Source organism: Elephantulus edwardii, unplaced genomic scaffold, assembly GCF_000299155.1.
Source record: "Elephantulus edwardii isolate Elephantulus edwardi_28Jun2011 unplaced genomic scaffold, EleEdw1.0 scaffold00089, whole genome shotgun sequence".
Classification (NCBI taxonomy): domain Eukaryota; kingdom Metazoa; phylum Chordata; class Mammalia; order Macroscelidea; family Macroscelididae; genus Elephantulus; species Elephantulus edwardii.
The window spans coordinates 4343558-4362447 of NW_006399839.1; positions in this window are offsets into that span (position 1 = coordinate 4343558).

The window sequence follows — 18890 nt, forward strand, 5'->3', positions numbered from 1 at the left end:
CCTTGGAACCAGCAGTTGATGGGGGTACCAGGAAACCTGCAAATACTGAGGAGCCAAATGCATAGTTGTAGGAGGCTGTCAACAGCTTAGGCAAATGCTGCGTCTTCCCCAGCTCCAGAGAGGACAAAGGCTGTGAGACCCTTGCCCCAGATCTCTGTTCAGATAGATGCCCATTGCTTCTGGAAAAGTGTGAACATTAGTGTGGAATCGTGGCTTAGCCCCTACTTTGTCATTTTGTCCTGTTGAATCAATGCCAACTGACTGCGGTCTTATAAGGCATTTATTGTTGTTATGTGCCGTTGGGCTGGAACCGACTCATAGCTGACCCTCCAGCCAGTTTTTAGAGGCGTTCAATTACATGGGAGGAGGCTGCCCATCTTTTTCCCCTGGAGAAACTGGTGAGTTTGAATCACATTCCTTTGGATTGATAGCACAACTCCTTCCTGCAAAGGCTTCAGAGTAGGACTAGTTTCCCTATAGATGGTCCCAGGCAGTAATCTCTGTGGAAGCAAATCACTAGGTCTTTACTTCTGGTGGATTTGAACAGCTGCCCTCAGGTTTGTATGATCCCACATGTTCTTACAGCATTGTAAGACTGTCAAGTTCAGGTTGTCTTTCTCAGCTTGTTAAGAACTTACTTACGCCTCAAGGAAGAGTATCTTTCATTTTTAAGCCTTTGACACAATGAACTTTGTTCCTCCCAACTCTGGGCTGCCAGTCAAAAGGTTGGGGGTTTGAGCGTCACCTCTGTTGAAATCAGCAGTTTTGAGAGCCTGAAGAAGGCTCAGCATGAGTTGGAATCAACTCATCATCAGCTTGTTTTGCTTGTTTGCTTTGTGGGCTAATGAGAGGGGGTCCTGGTGGCACAGTGAATGAAACAGTGATCAGAAGGTCACAATTTCAAATCTTCTAGGAGCCCCATAGGTGAAAGACATGATAGTTCTATCCTGTCCTACAGGGTGACAATAAGTTGGAATCAACCCACCAACTAGGGGATGTGGTTTTGAAATGGACTCATTTGTTCCTTTATTCAGTGAGTGTCTGTTAGGTGCCCACAGTGTGCTAGAGCCAGCTCAAGGGACTGGAGATGCAGGGAAGCATTATAGACACACATCTCTGTCTCTGTGATGCTTGCACGCTAAGGGGAGAGATAGAAAATAGATGTAATGAATGAGCCAGCATATTAAAAAACCCAAATACCTACTGGGAACATACCCTAAAGAAACCAGAACCATCATCCAAACAGATGTGTGTATGCCATGCTTATTGCTGAGTTTTTCACAGTAACAAAGAGATGGAAGTAACCCAAGTGACCAGCAATGAATGAATGAATAGAAAAACCATGATATATATTCACACAGTACAATACTACGCAGCACTGAAAAACAATGAACTCATAAAACATTCACAATGTGAGTGACCCCTTCAGGACATATCTCAGTCACAAAGGGACAAATACTGTGTAACACCCCTGTAATAAAGCAGGACTGATATTGGGGCTTGGGAGGAGAATAGGAAAAGAATGGGTAATGAACATTGCATTTGGAACAGATGAAGGAAAGAACAGTTTAAAAGGAACATAGGATTATATATGTGTAACAACTACCCAGAGAAGAGGTGCAATGCAGAGGGGAGAGGAGGAGAGGGAGAAAGGAAATTGTGTAACAGTGAATGAATATTTTTGAAAAATGAAGTGGAGTAGGGGAAGAGAGGGGGAGGGAAGAAAATGTGCAACAATGAATGAAAATCCAACTTCTCTGTAAACTTTAATTAAAATCACAGTGAAAATAAACAATTTTATTAAACAAACAACAAACCAAATCCATTGCCATTGAGTTTGTTCCAACTCATAGTGACCCATTCTTGTGTTTCTGAAGCTGTAAATCTTCATAGGAGAAAACTTCCCATCTTTCTCCCTCCAAGAGGCTGGTAGATTCAAACTGGCAACCTTTTTGGTCAGCAGCATGATACATCATGCATTTTGCCATCTTTGGAAAGACTAGAGCATGGTGGGATGATTTTGGGGGTGTGATGCTGTTTTCATTACAGTATCAGAAGGTGAGGCCCTGAACTTCATGGGCAGCTGGAGGAGGAAGAGCATCCTGGGTAGAGGGAGCAGCCGATGCAAAGGGCCGCAGTGGAATGTGCTTGGCATGCTCAGCAGAAGCTAAGAGGCCAATATGGCAGAAGTAGACTAAGGGCATGAGATTGTAGAGGGAGTTGGGGACAAAGGCATTGGGTATGCTGAGTGATACAGGGAGCCACTGGAAAGTTTTGAGAAGAGAGGTGATCTGATTTGATTGTTTACAGAGGAACTAACACAGCAATGCTGTCTTTCTGAACATTCCCTGAGTGGTGCACACAATATATGGTTGACTAGTAGGGAGCTCTGGTAGCCTAGGGGTAAGGACATATGCCACCAACCCCAAAACACATGGTTCAAATCCACCAGCTGCCCTGTAGGAGAGAGATGGGCAATTTAAAGCCTCTGAAAACCCTCTGAAGGGTCAGCTAGGAGTTGCTTCCATCTCAGTGACACACACCACCAACAGCAGGGAGCTCTTGTGGCCTCTCCCACAGGGAGCTGTACTGCTGACCAAAAGGCAGCACCTCTCTGTCATTTCGGATCTGTCACCAACTCCTCAGAACAAAAGTGCACCATCTCCTCCCGTGGGATTCACAGCCTCCTAAACACCTGCTGCAGAGTCAGGTATGAGTTGGTTTGGATTCAATGGTGGTGGGTGAGAGATTAACCAAAAGGCTGGCTCAGTTCGAACTCAGCCAATCATGCCGCAAAAGAAAGGCCTGGCGATCCAGTCTCGAGATTAGAGCCAAGTAAAATTTCATGGAGCAGTTCTAATCTTAACTCATGGGGTCGCCATAAGTCAGAATTAAATTAATGGCAGTGGTGCCGAGAAGGAGCCACAGGAGGGGCAGGATAGGACCAGGGAGGGTAGTAAAAAGACTGCTAACAATAATCTAGATGAGAGATGGTGGGGCTTGGGCTGGAGGTACAGCAGTGGAGGTGTTAAGAGGTGGCCATATGCTGGGTACCAGGGTGAAGAGTTGCAGCATTGGGTCAAATTTCTTTGCTCTTCTTTTCACAACTTTTCTGGTCCCGAGGCCTGTGTATCTGCAATTACTTGGCCTTAAAAGCAGCTTCTCTGGCCCTCGCTCCTCCCACAGCCCACCTGAGGGACGGCACACAGCAGCCCCAGCAGCCCCAGGAGGGCAGCTTCTTTTGTTTCTCCAGCGGGAAGATCAGGGGAAGCTTTTATCTTAATTAAGTTACATAGAGCACCACCATCCATCCGTCTTCCCCAATTAATTTGGGGGAGAGTACTAGGATAGAAGAGAAGGCAACCCCAAGCTGATAAATATGGATCAGAACAGGCTGCTTGTGTCTCTGAGGACCCATCCTTAGGAGAGGAGAGGAGGGGAGTGGGATTATCAGAGATGCTTTGGTGGAGAAGAGAGTGGGTAGCTGGCTGGTATTGGGGGCTGGATTTCAGGACACCTCCAGTGAGCCAGCTGTTCCCTGGGGAACACCTCCATAGTTCCCTGTTTTGTGTCAGAATGCCAGTGGGTCAGGACATCCAGACCCCTGAGTTTGTGCTGGTGCCTATCGTTGGAGTCAACTCGTGTAGATGGCTTGGCTGGGAGAGATGAGGGTTTGTGAGTGGAGAACGTGTTCCTTAGCCTGGATGATGTATGTCACCTTCTCAGGTGGAGAGCTAGGATCTTGAACAGGGGCCGGGATGATCCTTGTGTACACTACAGTTTGATGATATATGCAACACTCATTCACTACAGTGCAATCACTTCCAACTCATAGTGACCCTTCCCTGGGTTTCTGAGAAGGTAAATCTTAATGAGAGGCGAATGCCCGTCTTTCTTCCACAGAGCCACTGGGTGGATTAGAACTGTTGGAGATGCATGGCCTTAGGTTTGCACTACTGCATGCTATAGACTATGCCACCTGTGTGGGTGTACATATGGACACACACACATAGATGCATTTACACTTATATGTACATGTATGCTTATGAAGATACATAATTAGATATCATTTGATATATATAAATTTGTGTATATGTATATATATTTGTAACTTGTATGTATATATCTACCTGTCTTTCTATCTGTCTGTCTCTCAAATAACACTCACAGTATCAGGTAGATTCCAACTCACAGGAACCCTTTATTGGGACTCCAAGGTTGTTAATATTCATAGGAGGTCACTGCCTCATTTCTATCCCACAGAGCAACTGGTGGATCTGAACTGCCACTCTTTTGCCAATATGCTTGGTCAAGTGGAGGGCACATCAGAAAGAGCCCTGTAGATTTTCCAATGGCTGATTTTTTTTTAAGTCTTTGCGGTACCTGTGGATCGACTTGAACCTCAAACTTCTTGATTAGCCATCATGTGTGTTAACTAGGGACTCTAAGAACAATAGAGTGTAGAGACAAAGGACATAGACTCTGGAGCTGGATATTTTGGGTTTTAATTCTGCCCCACTTAGATACAAGTTAGGTGGTCTTTGGTAAATCACTTGATCTGTCTCGGCCCTAATTCCCCCTCTAGCACACAGGATCATTAGAATAGTTGTTACTGGATAGAGATTTTGTTAAGAATGGAAAGAGTAGATCTATGTCAAGTGCTTGGAATAGTGCCTGGCACCTGGTGAGTCTTAGGTGTTATTTTCTCTTTGTGAGCAAGCTCTGCCAGCAGTCAGTGCCCATGAACTTGACCAAGGGCTCCTGAGCTCACTTCCCAGGCTTCCTTGCTCACAGCCTTGGTTTACTGTGTGCACAGCTGTTCCAAGACTGGGAGCCTCAGACAGAGATAGAGAAGGAAGGATCTTGAAATGAGCTGCAAGCACTTGCCCCGCTGCTGTTGCTGCTGGTAGAAAAATCGCGGCATGTCTGCTCTTTAAAGAATTCCTCCAGCAGATGTGCGCACAGCTGTTCTGCCTTCCTGCAGGCAGAGAGCAGGCGGATGCTGCCAAGAGTTCAGACGAGCCAGCCAGAGCCAATTCATGCAGATAAGGTCCACCGTGGCTTCTTCCCTTCTCCCTGGCTTCCTCTTCTCTTCTTTTCTCCCCAACCTGGGAAGGAGACGACTCTTAGGTCTAGCTGCTTGGTAGAAATTGGGGAATATAAAGCCCCGGGATGGGAGAATGGCTAGGAAGTGAAGTGGCCTGAGCTTAGGTGGCTGCTGGAGGCCAAGCGTGCCAATTGAGTTTAATCTCAGCAACTTGCATTGCTGTGTGACCTCAGGCAAGTCACTTCCCCTCAAGTCAGACAGCATGCTGTAGGAGAGTAGACGTAAATGCTGGTTCTCAGTCCGTCTACATGGGAATACAGACTCCATCCTTAACAGCTTTGTGACGTTGGACAAGTCTCTTCGTTTCTTTGCCAACAGGGTCGCTGCAAGGATGAAGTAACCTAGTGGGTCTCAAAACACATTCTATGCAGTGAAATGTGGGGTGGGCTGTTCAGTCAGTCTGCCCATGGGCACATGGCTCTATCACCTCCCCTGGATCCATGGCCACGTTGAGAGGAACAGGAACTGGCGACAAGCGGCTGGAAGTATGGTGGTGGCCTTGCTGTGGGTGCTGCAGAATCGCCAGCTTTGACGTGCAGCTCTCTCAGCTTGGTAACATCCACTGCAGGCTGTGCCAGTGGTCAAGGACATGCCCTTCACTCATCACGCCAGTGCTCCCCTTTGAGAGACAGGATGCGCGCAGTTTAGTGGAGTGGTCAAGTTCAGGGGCATCGACTGAATCTCCTTTCAAATCTCACCTGAGTGGCTCTAGTTGAACACTTGGGCTCTCTGAACCTTACCTTCGTGTCCATTAAAAGAAACAGTCATGTGCTCGCTTCAGCAGCACGTTTACTAAAAATCGAATGATACAGAGGTTAGCACAGCCCCTGCTTCAAGGAAGACATGTAAAATGAATAGTCATCATTCGTTGTTAGCTGCCGTCAAGTCGATCGCCACATATGTCAGAGCAGATGTGTACTCCGCAGTGATGTTTTTCTACACCTGGCCTTTACCATTACATCTGGACAAGTAGGTTGCCCTTTTTGACAAATATCACTTCTTTTCTGAATCTAGTCGTCTTCACACTCAGGAACAAAGAAAGGAAAGTAGGAATGAAGAAACTGTACAGTTGTCTTCATTATTATAGAAAGACAGTACAAATTAAGGGAGCTCTGGTGGCCTAGTGGTAAGAAGCTGAACTGCCATCCTGAAGGCATGTGGTTTGAGGCCACCAGCTGCTCCGTGGGAGAAGGATGGGCACCTTCCTCCTGGGTGATTCACTGTCTCTGAAAACCCACTAGAGGGTCAGCTGCAGGTTGATTCGGACGCTACTGTACACACTTCCGAAACTGACTCACCAGGCTTTTCTTCCAGTGTGCTTCAGATATGACTCGACTCACTTGATTGGAGTCAAGTTGGAACCGACCCATAGCTGGTCTTCCCGCAGATTTTCAGAGGCTGGAAATTACAGGGGAGGCGATTGCCTGTCTTCCTTCTGTGGATCAGCGAGTGGATTAAAGCTGCATGCCTTGGAGCAAGGATTTTGTAAATTACTACCTGGCGTGGGAGGGACTGGAGAGCATTATGCTGAATGAACTAACTCAGTGCCACAAGGACAAATACCGTGTAAAACCATAATTGTAGAATGAGTATAACAGTCCAAGGCAGGGACAGGGAGGGGAGAGCGGAAGCAGAGGGATGAGGGTGGGGGTGGGGTGTTAGTATAATTGGATGTATGTGTGGGGGTGAAGGAAATGGGAAGGATCTTTTGTAAAAAGTAATATATTCAAACTTTGTAAATAAATCAGTATAAAATAAAAAACAAACAAAACCTGCTTGTCTTTGGGTTGGGAGCTCAACTCCTTACCCACTAGGCTACCCAAAGCATACATAAAAATTTTTTGGAAAAAAATTTTTTTTGGGTTTTTTTTTTAACCCCTGGAACCTGATACATAACTGAGGGAGCTCTAAATGAATAAGTAAATACATACCTGCCTCATTTCATTCTTTTTTGGTGGGGCAGGGGGAGGAATGGTGGATTCTGTGAAAGGGACAGACTTCTCAAGTTTGCCAATGAAACAGAGAGGATGTTAAATTCTAGGTGTGTTGGCAGTTACCATGGCTGGGAATTGAAAAATAATGGTAGCTGGGTCACTCAAGGTGTGTCCCTGCCCCTCTCTGAACTTTAACTTTCTCACCTGTAAAGGACAAGTGTCAAGACTGTCATCGACTTCACTGGATTGTTGGGAGACTCGAATTAACATCCTAAGAAAATACTTTGTCAAAATTTACCAAAATTTGAAAGGAGATAGTCATTGTGTATGGGAGCCAGGACTTCATCTTACCACCAGCAGCAGTCAGGCCTACCAGGACAGGTGGCAGCTGATCCATTAAAGCCTCAGTAGCAACAAGGACCAGCTAGTCTAGCCACTAAGCCCCACCCTCCTCTGATGACATCACAAAGCACAGGACCAGTCAAGCTGGCAGCCCCTCAGAGCTCCTCCCACTCGGTGCTTTGCAATATAGATTGAATGAAGCTCAACATCACAAAGACAAAGACTCTCACCACTGGGCCAGTTGGCAGCACCATGATAGATGGAGAAGAGATTAAGATTGTTAACAATCTCAGCTTGCCCAGTTCCACAGTCAGCACTCTTGGCACCAGAAGTCAGGAAATCCAAAGATGAATTGCATTAGGAATATCTGCTGTCAGAGCCTCTCCAAAGTACTGAGGAGCAAGAATGTCAGTCTAGAGACTAAGGTGTGCCTGATCCAGGCCATGGTCTTCGCAGTTACTTGCTATGCATCAGAGAGCTGGATGGTGACTTAAGGATGACAGAATTGATGCCTCTGAATTTTAATGCTGGGGAAGTATTTTGAGCATACTATGGGCTACCAAAAGAACTAACAGGTTTGTCTTGAAAGCTGGTTATTGGAGGCAAGGATTTTGAGACTCTGTCTCACATACTTTGGTCATGTAGCCAGGAGGGACTTAGTCTTTAGAGAAGGACATTGTGCTTGGAAGGGTCAAGAAACAGCACAGGAGAGGAAGACCTCATATGAGAGGGATTGATTGACACAGTAACTGGAGCAATGAGGGTAGGTGTGTCAGAGACAGTGATACTGGCTCAGGACAGAGCAGGATTCAGAGCATAGGGATGCTCTGAGTCATAGTCGACTCAATAGCACATAACAAAAACAACAAGAAGTCAACATAGTCTAAGTACCATTTCTCTGTTGCGTTCAGGGCTTGTTAAGAAGCAGAAAGCCGGGAATTTGGAGATAATGTTATGAAGGGTGTAATCTTTATGGAGTTGCACTGTTAACCCAAAGGGAGAGCCTCTCTGCCAGTTCAAATCCACCAGCAATTCCATGGAAAAATGATGGATAATCTCCAGTTCTATTTACAGCCTGGAGGGTCAGCTATAAGTCAGTTCTATCTTGAGGACAATGAAAAGGAGTCATGAGAGGGCTACTCACAGAGGTGAACACATGGCTGCGAGACCTGATGAGGGTTACTGGAGCACCCAGGGACTGGCTGTTGGGGGGTATGGTCACCACCCTAAGCCTGAGTATACAGGATCACCAGACTTGGGAGGAGGGAACAGCAACTCAAGCTGTGGTCGTGGGTCAGCTCAATCCCAGCCAAAAACCCAGCAAAAAGTTGTAGAAACTGGCTGGGCATGAGAGTTAACCTCCCTGAGCTTGGACTCCCTCATGCGTAAAATAGGAATAAATTTGTTTTATAGAGTTGTTGAAGGATTGAACGAGAGAGTAGAAGCAAAGGCTCTGGCCTCGCGCCCCCCGGAGGCTGGCAGGAAGCGATAGCTGGCGAACTATACTATCTCTGGCAGATGGCCTCTTCTGGGGAGGCCTCCATGGCTAGATGCAGCCACATCTCAGCCCACCTCAACTTCTCTCCCGTCATCAGAGGCACATTGCTGGCCCCAGGCCTCTGGGCAGGGCTCCCCGTCTGGCTCAGCTGGCAAAGCTGAGACAGAAGTGTGTGGGAGAATACAAATGTAGCCTTATCTGCAGGTTTGCAGCTGCTGTGTTCCCAGGTCCACCACTAGGCTGGGAACCAGGGCAGACGCTGGACACCCCCCTCCCCCCCGCCCCACAGGGTCCACCAGGCTGCTCTGGCCCTGTGGTGCTTATAATGTCAGCAGCAGTAATAATACCCAGCTAGACCTCAGGGGTTTGTGCTCAGTCCTTGGATTTGCATCCTCCAGGGTACCAAGCTAATTCTGGATTATTGTTTGCAACCCTGTGGAACAGAAGAAGAAACCGAAGCTCAGAGTGGTCAATACACTTGGAGAACACAATCACATAGCCAGTTGTTGATAGAGCATAGCAAAACCAAAAAAGACTGTCACCTTGTGTTTCACAGGAAATCTGGAGGTCATTTTGGTCTGGTTGGTTGGTGAGCATTTCAGTAATGTCCTCTGACCTGGCTTCTCCCTGTCTCTGAGTTATGTTATCCTCAGTGCATGGGATTTTCCCCTCAAGCTCACAAAATGAATGCCATGGTTCTAGGCATCACATCCAGACTCAATAACGCCCAAGGGAAAAAAGACATTTTTGGTGGCCCAGTGAATAAGGAGTTGCATTGCTAACCCAAAGGCAGGTGGTTTGAACTCACTAGCTGCTTATTGGGAGAACAATGGGCAATCTCCTCCCGTGCTGTTTACAGCCTCTGAAAGCCCACCCAATCAGCTATGAGTCAGTTCCAGTTTGGTGATCTGTAACTTCTTGGCTGTGCATCTTTAAGAACAAGGTAAAACAAAACTCTATAAAGTATAGTAATGATCAGGCTTCTTGGGCTGATGGAGACTAATGGAATCTCTGAGACTCACTGCTTGCTAGTCTTTGAACCTGGACCTGGACTCACCCTCATTGGCACAAATTGCAACCAGACAATAGGTGTATGTGTTAGATGAACAATAACTCAAGGGAGATACTCATCCTTGAGAACACTTCACCATATAGAATCACAAGATCAGTCTTTGTCTAAGGATAAAGCTCAAGGCGGGAAGGGAGGAGATGGAGGGATGAATGGAAACAAGAATCACAGAGATAGAGCGGGAAGAATGATAACACAATGTGAAGATTGCAGGCAATGTCAGAGCCAGCATGTGTATGAATGGTAGCTCAATCTGGTCTGTAAAAGGATTGAAAAAGAATCAGAAAACAGTCCCCAAAAGCCTTTCTTTAAGCAGATTCCCTCATTGACCAGACATTAAGCCCCATGTCCACTTTCTGAGATAATACCTAGAAAAGGAGTGAGCTGGATTAGACCAGTGAGATCTCACTTCTGAGTCAAGAAGAGGAGTTAGAAACAGGCACTGGGTAGGCAGTTTAGTGTTGTCTGCCTCATATCTGGGTCTGCTAGACTGTTAATTCTGTGCCTTGTGACCATTAGCAGTTGCAGAGTGGACAGTGTGGCGTACAAGGGAAGCCTGGTGTTAGGATACTGATGTTGTGGTCTCAGGCTCTCACTAGCTTGGACAATAACCCAGGGGTGGACGGCACTCCATCTCTAGGTCAGAGCTCTTCCCAGTCCTGGCTGTGAGACTGTCAGCAGGCCCTGCTCACCTCTATTGCTTGTCAATAAATGCATAGCAATAATAGTCTCTAGATAGCAGTGGGAAATATCAGGAAAGTAATGTTAGAATACCTGACACCAGGCCTAGTACTGACTAGATAGGTAGTTATTATTGCTAGGTACTAGGGAGTCCGTTACAACTCACATCCACCCTATGGGTAGTAGACAGACCAAACCTTGCCCAGCCTATGCCATCTCGTAGTCCCTGCCATGTTACAGCCTACTGTTTCGGTCATTATGTTAGTATATCTGCTGTTAGGGACCTCTCCAAAGTACTGAAGAGCAATGGTGTCTCTCTGGAGACTAAGGTGCATTTGATAAAGGCCATGGTCTTCACAATCACTTGTTATGCATCAGAGAGTTGGACAATGATCAAGGAGGATAGAAGGAGAATTGATGCCTTTTAGCTGTGGTGCTGGAGAAGAGTATTGAGAATACCATGGACTGCTAGGAAAACAAACAGATTTGTCCTGGAAAGGGTTAAACCGGGTGGTTCCTTGGAGGCAAGGATTCTGAGGCTCCGTCTAACATATTTTGGACATGTTGTGAGGAGAGACCGGTCCTTAGAGAGGGACATCATGCTTGGGAGGGTGGAGGGACAGCGCAGGAGTGAGGAAGGCCCTCTATGAGGTGGATTGATTCGGTGACTGGGATAATCAGGATGGGAGTGTCAGAGACAGTGCGATTGGCACAGGACAGAGCAGGGTTGCAAGCGACTCGACGGCACATAACAACAACAACATGTTACTGAGGGTCTTCCTCTCTTTTACTGACTCTCTGATTTTCCAGAATGTTGTCTTTTTCCTGGAAACATCCCCTCCTGACAACATGCACCAATTATGTGAGAAGAAATTTCACCATCTTTGTCTCCAAGGCGTACCCAGGTTGGCCATGTTACAAAATGTACTTGTTTATTCTTTTGACAATCCATGGCATAACCAATATTCTGCCAACACCACAGTTCAAGGGCATCTTTCCTTCTTTGGTCTTCTTATTCATTTTTCCTAAAGCTGCCGTTGTGTTGATTCCAACCCCTTGGAGCCCAATGTACAAGAAGCTGAAGCCTTGACAAGTCTCACCTTACCCGGTGATTGCTGACATGTTGGAGTCGATCGGCGTAGCTACCACATGAATCCACCCAATCTGACACCTCTCTTGCCTTTATTGGCTTTCTGCTCCATCATACAGTGTTCTGCTGTAACGATTGGTCCCTCCTAAAGACAAGTCCAAGCCAGCCAATGCTCTGTTGTGATTCCTAGGACGTTCATTGGCCACTTTGCAGAAGCAAATTGCCAAATCTTCTTCCTCATCTCTTTCAATCTGGAAGATCCACTGAAACCTGTGTACCAGGGGTGACCCTACTGATATTCGAGACACTGTTGTTACAGCTTTCAGCATCATGGTAACACGTAAGCCACTAGAATACAGCAGACTGACAGTTTGATAAAGATCAGGTGCTGTTGGGTTAGTTGAGACCCATGGATACTCCGGATGTGTTTGAATAGAACTGTGTTCCATTGGCTTTTCAGCAGCTGGCTTTTCTGAGGTAGATTATCAGGCCTTTCTACCAATGCACCTTGGGGTAAGCTCAAACCTCCGACCTTTTGGTTAACAGGCAAGTGTGTTAACGATACTGCCCAGGAATTTCTTGAGAATTTAGGAAGAATGTGATCTGGCCTCAGGGACCTTGGCTTTGTGCTCAGCCAATTGCCCAGTTTAAATATTCCCTTAGGAGTGAGGAAGAAGACCTAGTGACATGTGAATTGAAAGGCTGGTGGTTTTGACCCACAGCCACTCTTTGGGAGAAACACATAGCCATCTCCTCCCATAAAGATTTATAGCCCCAGAGACCTGATAGGCCGTTCCATCCAGTCCTGTGGGGTCCCTGTGAGCTGTGATTGACTTTATGACAGTGGGCCGAAGGCATGGACGTGAGGGGTCTGCTCATGTTCAGCTGTGGCCCTAGAGTGATTCTTGCCATTTGTTATTCAGTAAATCTACCGAATACTTCCTTTCACCTTGCAAATTCCCACAACTTGTGGTGGTTCGAATCCACCAGTGCTATCAAGGTGGGCAATCTCCTTCCATGCAATTTTGCAGTCTTAGAAAGCCAGCAATTCTGACTTGACGGCAGTGAGTTTGAGATTTGAATGGCGAGGGTGAGGGGAACAGTGGGTAACTCTAGGAGGCATCCATTGAGCCACGTTGATGGCCAGAGAAGGGCGTGTGCAGCTACTGTCCTCGGCTGGCAGGAACAATGCAGGTGGGAAGAGTATTTTTTGCCAGCAGACGTTATGGGTACCAGCCAGCAGTTCCCATGGTGCATCAGCTCTGCACAGAAGCACCACGTATCCTGGAGGACAGAAGCCGAGTTCAAGTCCCATTTTACCTGTCACACCTTCAGTATTTTCACCTGAAGACTCTAAAGTCAGCTTGCCAAGATTCAAATACGAAGGCCACTATATATGAGGTGGCACCGAACCTTTGATATAACCATTCTGCTTCCACTTTCAAACTGGGTTCCACTTGGCCCCTTTGGGAGGCTGTGGGATCATAATACAGTGCTACGCATGGTCTTTGTACGTAGTTCTGCAGTGACACAAATGCCCCAGGCGGGTGGATGTAGAGGGCAGGAAGCAATGTCACAGTCCTGGAGGCTGGACATCTGCATCCGGGTCCTGGTGGCCTGGAGTCCTCCTTGGTCCTCGGGGATCATCACTTGTTACTTTTATCCCCACAGGTCTTTGCTTCTGTGTCTCATCTACCATTTTACACCTGAGAAGCAATTCTGTTTATGACTTCTTTAACATAACAAAGAAACTCCAAATTTCCAAACAACTTTGTATACGTAGGTACAGACGTTCAGAGTCTAATACATATTTTAGGAGCTTGTAATTCAGTTCATTTTAAAAAAATCCCAAACCCAGTGCCAGCAAGCTCATTCTCTCATGGACCTTCCATCGCACTTAATGAGGCTATAAATCTGAGGTGCTTGACTAGCTTTCTCTTGAAGAGCAACTTGGTGGATTTGAACCAGTGACCTTTTGCTTAGCAATGCTTCATGCACCCGGGCTTATAAATGCTGCTACTCAAATGCATTGTTGTTGAGTCTGAACTGACTCGTAGCTGACCCTCCAGTGGGTTTCTAGAGATTGTGAATTACATCAGAGATTTCCCATCTTTCTCCCTCAGAACAGCTGGTGGATTTGGGTTGGCAGCACAACTCCCTACCCATTAGCCCACCAGAGCCCCCTTACTATTATGCTTGTTTTCATGGGAAAGGATGAGGAAAGATAGAAACAACCTCAAGGCTTGTTTGTCCAGCAAACACCTGTCTGTGAAAAACTATTTCATGTACAAAAATAGTGAAGTAATTTCATGTACACACACAAAAAAATGAAGCCTTCCCCACCCCCCACCCCCCCGTCAGGCAAAAATTAATATAAGTGGCAGAGAAAATATTCAGGTCCTTGGTACTTTAATAGAAAATCCATAAAGAGTGATTCACAGTGAAGAAAGGGGCCAGCTGTGGAGGGTTTAAAAGGAACTGTAAAAACAACTATGAGATATCATCTCACCCCAGTAAGAATAGCAAAATTTAGCAGAATAGCAAACGTCAAATGCGAGGTTGTGGAGAAACTGGAACCCTTACTCACTGTTGGTGGGAGTGTAAAATGGTACAACCACAATGGAAGGCAGTATGGCGCTTTCTCAAAAAGTTGCAAATAGAAATTTACCGTTTGCCACAACAATTCCACTAGTGGGAATTTACCCTAAAGAAACCAGAACTGCCACCCAAACAGATATATGCACACCCATGTTTATTGCAGCTTTGTTCACAATATCAAGGAGTTAGAAACAACCCAAGTGTCCATCAGCAGATGAATGGCTAGAGAAGCTCTGGTATATTCACACAATGGAATATTATGCAGCGTTGAAAAATAATGAGCTAATGAAATATTATACAAAATGAGTCATCATGGAGGACATTATGTTCAGTCACAAAAGGACAAATAATGCATAGGGCCACTGTTGTAAAACAGGACTTACATCAGGGTTTAGGGAAGACAGAAAAGGAGGGGAGGAATGATGTATATTACCTTGAAAGAGATGAAGGAAAGAACTGTTTAAAAGGGATATATGAATGGGTATTCTTGTCATGACAGGAGTCAAGAGTGAAGGTTCCATGGTGGAGTGGACTTGGGGAGGAGGGATTACACAGCAATGGAAGAGCTTTTCTTTCTTTTCAAGGAGAAAAGTAAATTGGGCGGGCAGGGGTGGGTAGGGAGAAAAGTGCAACAATGAATGACTGGAAACCCTAAGTCTCTGTAAACTTTCATTAAATTGAATTTTTTTTTTACTAAAAGGAGCTGTAGTGGGACAGTGATTAAGCTAACTGAAAGGTTGGCAGTTCAAACCCATTAGGCTCTCTTTGGGAGAGAGAGGTGGCAGTCTACTTCAGTAGAAATGATAGTCTTGCAAACCCTGCTGGGGTAGTTGTTCTCCCTCCGGTTAAGGTCACTATGTAATAGCTTGCCTCTGGAAACTATGAACATGAAGAAATGATGAAAGTTATACAAGTGTTCAGGTCTTTTGTTCATAGGACTCAACGGCACTTAACAACAACAACAGAGCTCTGTTGGCCGAGTGGATAGAAAGTTATGCTACTAAGCCAGAGGTGGGTGATTTTAATCTGTAGCCCTCAGGCCTAGTTTTAATTGTTTTTGGTTAAACATTATTCTAGGTTGGATAGCACTGGTCTGTCCATTTGCTGTACAGAAGTAACTCATGGTTGCTGTGATGTTAAACACTGTGGCACTGATGTGTCAAATGGCATAATGGTTGCCCATGGTGGACAGTACTTTGTGGGGCTCCCCGATTAAAACAGGCTTGAAAGCAGGAGTGGCATCCATTTCTGAAATAGCTTGCCTCTAGAAACTCTGTGAACTTGGAGAAATGACAAAAATTATACAAGTGTTCGGGTCTTTCGTTCATAGGATCTCTATGAGTCGTCTGTGACTTGATGGCACTTAACAAGAATAACCATTGAGTTGGAACTGACCCATAGCTGACCCTCCATCAGGTTTTCAGAGGCAAGAAATAGCTAAAGCCGCAGGACCAGGCCATGTTTTATTTCACTGGACTTGGGACTTCCATGAATGGGAGCTGACAGGAGCAACAATGTCAGTCCTACTTGACTGGGACATAAAACTATTCTGGTGCCGTGGCAGCACCCTACCCTCTGTCTCAGTTGTTGTTGTTAGGTATCATTGAGCCGAATAAGACCTGCATCTGCGGGGTACCTGCAGGGGCATAAAGATGCTCATGGGTGCCCACTGGGTATAGGAGTCGGGGGTCTTTGTGTTTGTATATGTATGCATGTGTGCCTTGGTGGGGAGGTGAAAGCAGAAAGTGTGGGTCAAAAAATGGCATGCTTTCCCCTGGCGTATTTTCAAAACCATTCCAGCCTCGCAGTGGGAGTTCCTTGTAGCTAAGGATTCCCCCCCCCCATTTAGCATTTATGTGGCTCTTTGGATCAGCAGTGTGCTTGCCCTTTGGTTCTGTTAGCTGAGCTGGTACGATGTATCTAGCAGCAACCTCCGCTACGCCCGGAGGCTCGGTCCCCAAACGTGCACATTCCTCCTCTCCTGCCTATTCCTGGGGACCAAATCTGCTCCTTTGTGTGCAGAGAAGTAAGAAAGTGGACCCATGGATGCAGCGGTATCAGTGCGAGGAGGGAGATGCTCACATGGACCCACCTGTGAACGCTTTCACTTCTCCTGGGAGAAATCACTGGATTGGACCTAGCAGTGGCTGTGGTAGAATTCTCGCCTTCCACTCAGGAGATGCGAGTTCCCATCCCAGCCAGGTCTCTTTCTGGGCAGCCACCATCCCTCTGTCAGGGGCAACTTGTGTGTTGCTATGATACCAAACAGGGTTCGACAGGACTTCTAGACTAAGATGGATTAGAAAGAAAAACCTAGTGATTCCTTTAGGATAAAATCAACCCTTAAAAACCCTATGGAGTGTAGTTCTGCTCTGGCACACATGGGGGCCCCATGACGCCCAGTTGACTTGATGGCAACTGGAGCAGGGCTTACGGTGCCGCAGTCAACAGTGTCTGCTACACACCCCTGCACAATGGCAAACATTTTTTTTTTCTCTCCTAGTCACCAATGACTCTCAAGTTAATAACTTTACGTGGCAAGTCCTTGGGTTATCTCCTTGACCCCTTCCTGTGACATTGAGCTCACCTCTCCACCTGCTCTTTGCTTTTTCTAGTCATCCTTCCCCCCAAGTGCAGACACCCCCACCAGCTATCTGCCTTCATTTCTCCCTTGGCCACACATGAACTCGTTCACAGCCTTCGTGATACGCAACACGGGAAACAGCAGTCTCTGGCTCCCTCTCCAAGTTCCTCTCCCTGTATTTACAACTGCCACCTTGAAATATTCATTTGAGAAGCATTTCAGCAGCTCACACTCAGCATTTCCAAACCGAACCCACCGGCTCCTGCTTGAATCAGCTGCACCCTGGCCACTGGCCTGGCTGGCCCAGATGCTTGGGAAGGCTGAGTCTAAGCCCCGCCCACAGGCTTGCTCACCTGGGCTCTGTGCTCCCAGTCAGGTCCCCTGGGGAGCTGCATGCTCATTAATGATTGACAAGCACTGGACTGAGCTACTGATTCTCTCAGTTTCTATTGATTGCACCAACATTTGACCAATTGCTCACTCTGAAAACTCTGCAATTACCTGCATCCTAAGAGCATATATCCATTAACCTTCTTTAGACCCAGTCTTCTGTGAGACAGAGGTCTTGATGGAAAATCAAGTAATGGTAACACATTATTTCTAAGTTTTTCTTCTTCAGACTCTTCTTAGATATTATAAAGCAAATTCGCTTACCCTTCAACTGTTCATCAATCTTTTAATAGATGTTAGATGGCACTGATTGCAATCCCCACGTTCTAATAGCATACTTCCCACTTCCTCCCTGTGATTCCTATTTCCACATTTCCACTCATCTTAGTTTTATATTTCTTCCTTTCCTCTAAGTCTTATTCCAGGGGAAATGCGGCCCTTTGGTGCTTGTAAGTTGTTCGAAGCCAGTGAAGGCAGAAGAAGGGAAAGGTAGGCTTGACAGAGTGGTGGCCTGTGTATATACTAGAAAGAGTAGGATGCCCTGCGCCCAGCTTTGTGCCTTGGGAAAAGCCGGTCACCTCTCTGGCCTCATTTCCCTCAGTTCTTGGAGTGCTCAGGCGGCCAAGCCAGCCTGACGGTTTGAATCCCCCCGCTGCTCTGAGAGAGGAAGATCAACAATTTCCCATTTATAGTCTTGGAAACTTGATGGAAGGTTCCTATGAATCAAAATCCACTTGATGGCAACCAGCTAACTCTTAATAAGGGAATAATGGTACCAGTCTCTCCAAGGTTAAATAGGAAAGCTAAACACACTGCTGTCTAGATAGTTCAGACTCTAGGCTCTTCTGCATCTGGTTTCTGAGGGTGTACATATATCTCAATGAGAGAAGGCTGCCTCGTCTTCTTGCAAAGGGACCTACATGTCATTTACTATGCCTCTTTGGCCAGGGTTAGCATGAACATTACATTAAAATTACCTGTAAGACCGTCAATTACTTAGCTCATAAATAAAAATTGAATATCAGTTTCCAGTAACCAGAATTTGGACCTTAACTGCAGAAATACTAATTGTGGCATAGGGGTTGGATAGGGGCACCTAAACAAGTATATCTTTGGAACCTGTGACCTTGTCTGAGCAAAGGATCTTCATCCTGGATTACCTGGGGGTAGATGATACCCCTGTCCAAGAAATGCCCTGAGCAAAAGCAGAAGGCAAGACCATGTGATGGGGGCGGCAGCGATTACAGTGATGCGTCCATAAGCCAAGGAATGCCAGATACACGAGAAGTAGGGGAAGGCAAGGAGTGAGCATCCATCATCCTCAGAAGCTTCAGAGCGAGCCCAGCTCTGCCAGCACTTTTACATTTATGACCTCTGGAACTTTGGGAGACTTAGTTTCCATTGTTTTTTAAGCCACCAGCCTAATGGCAGCTTGTTACAGAAACCATAGGGAACTAATACACATGCTACCTATTTTTTTGAGGTAGACCAAAGAACTGAAGAACACATTCAAACCTCGAGTTGCTGCAATCAAGGATGCTTTAGGCAGAATGTTAAATGATCCAGGAGGTATCAAAAGAAGATGGAAGGAATATAC